This window comes from Sus scrofa, chromosome 8 (assembly GCF_054392235.1).
Source record: "Sus scrofa isolate SSC_HxYL_T2T_F1_AM1 chromosome 8, Sscrofa_HxYL_maternal_Yorkshire_Landrace_v2.0, whole genome shotgun sequence".
In the NCBI taxonomy this organism is placed as follows: domain Eukaryota; kingdom Metazoa; phylum Chordata; class Mammalia; order Artiodactyla; family Suidae; genus Sus; species Sus scrofa.
The window spans coordinates 15,093,689-15,099,688 of record NC_139390.1 but is presented as its reverse complement, the minus strand read 5'-3'; positions in this window follow the sequence as shown (position 1 = coordinate 15,099,688).

Genomic DNA, 6,000 nt, shown 5'->3' with positions numbered 1-6,000 from the left:
CTTTTCTGACATTCCTGATGTTGGAGGGACTGGCGACCTGTTTCCAAATTCATTTCCTCTTTTTCGGAGGAAACAGGTAGTCTTCCTTTCCCAGCCCCAGCAAAGGCAGGGGTGGCCATGATGCTCCTTCTGGCCAATAGGATGGCATCAGAAGAGACGGGCAGTGATTGCTTCCAGAGCAGACACACAACACCCTCCCTGGCAATGCTCACTTCCCTTCTTCCTTGGAGATGTAGGTTCTCACCACAGTCTTGTCGACCATGGCCGAGTCACAAGGCAGAAGGAGTCCGGGTTCTTTTTTTTTTTGTCTTTTTTTTTGCTATTTCTTTGGGCCGCTCCCACGGCATATGGAGGTTCCCAGGCTAGGGGTCGAATCGGAGCTGTAGCTGCCAGCCTAGGCCAGAGCCACAGCAATGCAGGATTCGAGCCGCGTCTGCGACCTACACCACAGCTCACGGCAATGCCGGATCGTTAACCCACTGAGCAAGGGCAGGGATTGAACCCGCAACCTCATGGTTCCTAGTCGGATTCGTTAACCACTGTGCCACGATGGGAACTCCCAAGTCCGGGTTCTTGACTCTCTATCCCTTGAAGGAGAACTCCATGCTCATGAAGAAATTACTTGAGGGGGAAATTAACCTCTATTTTGAAACTTCTGATATTTGAGGTTACTTCTTTTTCTTTTTAGGGCCACATGCCTGGCATATGGAGGTTCCCCGGCTAGGGGTCCAATTGGAGCTGTAGATGCTGGCCTGCACCACAGCAACTCGGGATCACAGCCGAATCTGCAATCTACACCACAACTCATGGCCACTGAGTGAGGCCAAAGATGGAACCTGTATCCTCATGGATACTAGTCAGGTTCATTACCACCAAGCTGCAATGGGAACTCCCAATTTACTTTTCTATAAACTGTGGTATCAATAATATTGATTCTGCAGAGTTATTGTGGGGACTAAATGAGATAATTCATGTACATATAGTGTCTAGCATATAACAGGAGCACCATTAGCTGTTGTAATTATGGAGGTGATTATTATATAACTTGTCAAGTTACGAGCCCTCTAAATGGGCCTCCAACTTTCAGGAATTCCAGCCTCTTCTTGAGATTGCTAAGTGTCCCTAGGAGAAAAGCATTTTCTGAGAAGTGTCCTAGATTTCTTCCTGATTCCTCTGGTCACATCCTTACTTCACGGCTTGGTGCTCTGGCCCCCTTACTTTGCATCACCCCACACTTTATGCAAAAGGCAACACTAACAGAGCTGATGGGTATGTCTGGAGACTTCAGAATGGAGTAGATAAAGGAATCACAGCACAGAAAGACAACTTGAAGCTGACTGTTGGACCTCACTTCTCTGGAAGTTTCTCAGTCAGGTTCCATCTCACAGATTTCCTCTGGGCCATTTCTATCTCTAGAACCCTGAGAGCAGCCCCACTCAAATCAGAGGCGCCAATCCCTCCAGTTCCTTCCCAGACCTCCACCGAAAAGCTTAGAAATATCTTAAAAATCATCACAAATCTCTCTGAACAGAAAAACCTGCAATAACCAGAGCCACTAGTGCCCTGGTCTGCCCTCACAACCTTTCAGAAGACTTGATAACTGACCTTGTGGCTTGCAGTATCTGCATGCGGGTTTTATCATCGACATGCAGGGCTCCCAAAAAGTGAAAGAACAGACCCCTGATGTACATGAGCGTGACAGCAGGGTCTGCCAGAATGAGCCCTTCTAGAAAAAAAGGAAAGAAAAACTTGGCTTCTCCTCTTAAAGGCACAAGCAGATTCCATGCACCTTCAGAATCGTTCTTTCGTCCCTCTGTCCAGCCTTCTTTCTTTTTCCCCAGCTCTCTTGTCCTTCTTGACTCGGAGTTTTGACACAAACTATCACCTAAACAATCCCTCAGATTTAACAGAACTCTTTGTCCTTCAGCCCAAAGGCTGCTCCCCCACACCCAAAACCCCCAACCACAAACAGCTCCTTCAATCTGTCTCACCTCACTCTGCCGCACCATCATCCTACCATTATCTAGAGCAGGGCTCTGCAATAGAATTTTCTCTAGTGGTAAGGAGGCTCTTTATCTGTACTGACCAATAAGGTAGCCACAAGTCGCAGGTGGCCATGGAGCACTTGAAATGCGCTGTTTTTAGTATCTTATAGATTCCCTCATTAATGAATATGCTAAATAAAGTCTTTGCTATTATGTTCATTTTACATTTATATGAGAGACTTGCATTTACCTTTTTGCAATTTATTGCTATAGCTGTAATGAATGGTCTACAGTGAATTCATCAAAAATGCTCCTCTTGGAAACATGTCACCCTTAAATCTGGGCCTTTATAATAAGTGCTTACAGCATTCTGAAGTCAACACAGGAAGCAATGGGGACTTGAAGTGACACCCAAGCATCACATTATCTAATTGAGTCAGTGCTTGAATAGTCATGGTGTGATAATTATCGCTCTTTTTTCTTTTTAAACAGAAGACATATATGCACATGTGAAGTCTTTAGAGATGGGTATAGAGGAAATAAAGTGAGATTTCCCACACTCAAGTTAGGAGGGTGGGGTGATATGCTGGACTCCTAATTTTTTGTGCTTCTTTTTAGTTCCACCTCCATCCCTTTTGACATCTTAAAGATTCTAGCACCCAGTTCCAATGTGTGGGTGTGGGCAGGGGTGGGGAAGAAGAGGCGGGGAAAGGAGGGGGCCGGAAGCAGAGAAGGATTCCACACCGTCAAGCAATTCTCCAACCCCAGCTGGGCATCTACAGTTCAGCTCCATTCTGATACAGATACAGACAGCATCAGGTCCCACAGGTTAGGGGCTCAGTCCCACAGGACTGACACCCCCTTCTCCCCCACCCCACTTCAGATGCCCATCTCAGGTCCAGGTTGTCGCCTGTGCCTCTGGCCAAACGGCTATGAGTCAGAGATTTCCGCAGCCCCCTCCTTGTGTTTGATTAACTTGCTAAATGACTCACAGAACTCAGGAAATCCATCTATTCGCTGGATGACTGGTTTATTACAAAGGATATTAAAGGAGGCCATCAACTGTCAGATGAAGAGATGCAAAGGGCAAGGTGTGGGGAGATGGCACTCAGCTTCTATGCCCTCTTCCAGCTCACCACTCTCCCCAGTCACCACATGTTCACCAAACCAGAAGCTTTTCATCCTTTTGCGTTTTTATTGAGGTTTCATCGCATTAGCCAATTGATGAAATCTTTGGCCTTGTCAACTGATTCAACCTCCAGCCCTTCTCTCATCCCTGGATATCAGGGGGGTGGGACTGAAGGTTCCAACTTTCTAGTCACAAGGTTAGTTCCCCTGGTAACCAGCCCTTAAACTTGGGGGGGAGGTTCTAAAGTCAACTCATTAACATAAGAAAAGACAACTTTATGGCTCTCACCACTTAGGAAATTCCAAGGGTTTTAGGAGTTCAATGCCAGGAGAAAAAGAGGAAGACCCTATATATATGTATATATGCATGTATGTAGGAAAAAAGAAAGAAGGAAGGAAGAAGAAAGAAGGAAAGATTAGGAAAGAGAAGGAAGGAAGGAAGGAATCACAGTATCACACACTTCCACTGCCACAGTTTTTTAAAAAACTACTGACCTGCATCAACTTGTGGGTCCCTACTGGATAGTCTTTTTTTTTTTTTTTTTTTTTTTTTTTTTTTTTTTTTGGTCTTTTTGTCTTTTGTTGTTGTTGTTGTTGTTGCTATTTCTTGGGCCGCTCCCGCGGCATATGGAGATTCCCAGGCTAGGGGTCCAATCGGAGCTGTAGCCACCGGCCTACGCCAGAGCCACAGCAACGCGGGATCCGAGCCGCATCTGCAACCTACACCACAGCTCACGGCAACGCTGGATCGTTAACCCACTGAGCAAGGGCAGGGACCGAACCCGCAACCTCATGGTTCCTAGTCGGATTCGTTAACCACTGCGCCACGACGGGAACTCCCCTACTGGATAGTCTTAAACTACTTCTACCTTTCCTTCAGTTTCCAAATCAGCGCTGTTATTGCCCCTTTCTTCATTTATCATGCAGCCTTGAAAATCCACTATATGTGAAGCACTGAGCTAAATGCTTTTGGCAACATAAATAGAAATCAGATGTAAAACCCACCTCTGCTGCATTGATCCTCTGGTAGAGGAGACGATGCTGTACCTTAGTAAGAGCCCTGGAAAAAAGAAAGTTATTCAAGCCACTGGGAAATTACATATTATTCTTCTATTTCCCTTCTATGTTTTTGGTTTCTGCGGAAGACTTCCAGGCTGGGAATGGAAGGGGGATGGCAAAGGCAGGTCTGAGTCTCTGTGTCTCTGATCTGGGCAAGTACAAGCATCTTAAATATAATCATACAAATAAAAGCCGCCTAATGAAAACTTACTGGGGTGCCCAGAACTGTTCTAAGCACTTCAAGTATTTTCACCAATGATCATGCAGGGACCTGGGTGGCAACTGGTATCCTTCTCTTCAGTTTACAAATGAGAAAACTGAAGTGCAGAGAGCTTGAGTCACATGCCCAAGGTCAAGACATTATTAGCATGGGAAGACCTAGGATTTGAACCCTGTCTGAATAGCTTTTGACCTGCTTCACAATCCCATTTCTAAGGAAATGATCTTCTGATTAAATTCCCAATTTTCATCAAATATGCTAATTCCTACAATTGACAAATATTTTGAACACTTACCCCATGCCAGACCTTGAACATATCACAGAGAAGAAAATACCCTTGGCTCTCACAGAACTGGTCTGAAACAGAAGACAAACTTCTAGCTCTTATAATGTATGCAGTATAACAAGTACTACAAAAAGAGTACCTGAGAATTACAGGGAATAGCTAATTTTTACTTCCATAGTGATTAGTCGTTCACACAGTGAACTAATGCTAGATTCTTTTTAATATTTGCATGCAAGAAAATAGCAATGAAGTGTGGAGGGCATGGATTAATATCCATGTATAATAAGATGAAGAATAATTTATTCAATAGAATTCATCTTTTGAAGGACACTGGATTATGGAAAGGAAAGAGACTGATTTAGAAGATGAGCCAGAGAAAGAGCCTGGCTGTGGCTGAAACAGTTTTGCATCAGACAAAGAAACATATGCTTTCTCTTAAAAGAGAGGGAGAGAGAGGCAGGGAGGAAGAACAGAAAAAGAGTCAAAACTGCTGGGGGGGGAGAAGGGTAGGTAGGGGGATCACTATAGGGCAGTTCTGTAACATAACCTTATTTTTGGAGTCCTAGTGTCCATAGCAAAGTGTCTCTTAACAGATTTCCAACTACAGACTCCAAAAATTCACGCAAAAAAATTTTTTTTAAATTACCAAAGTATAAATGTTCCATGAACAAAATATGGAAAATGCATGCTGGTATAAAATAGACCCATTATCTAAATAATCACTTTTTACATTTTACAATTTTTTCTTCCTAATTTATCTTCGCATGTTATAGTTCAGAATTAGGATAATACTGCTATCTACTCTGTGACCTGATTTTTTATTTTCTACTTCATATATTGTGAGCATCTCTCTAAATGTCTCAGTATCATCTGAATGTTAGATTCCCGCCATAGTAAAGGTTCCCATTGTATATCTTGGCCTTTGACAAAGCATCCTGTCTTGGTTTCCTCACTGAGCTTTGGGGTAACCTCTTCAACTTGGGAGGGGCAGCTATTCTTACCTAGCCTAACTGATGAAGAAACTTAGGTCTGCTGTTGAGAGTTTAGCTCAAGACTCCATGGTGTTGCAGCCTAGGAATCCATGTTTTTTTTGGCCAAGCCATCTTTGGGGGCTTAAAACTGACACTAGCCACCACATGCAAGTTCATGCTCTAGACAATAGCCCAGAGAGTTACAAGCAAATGAAAGTTCCTGATAGGACTTTCCCAACAGCCCTTGTGAGCAATAGTCTTCCTCTTGAGTGTCCTATACATGAGACTTCCATGGAGCTTACCAAAACCTACTTTTTTGGGAGGTTGGAACCAACCCATCTGACCTTAGCC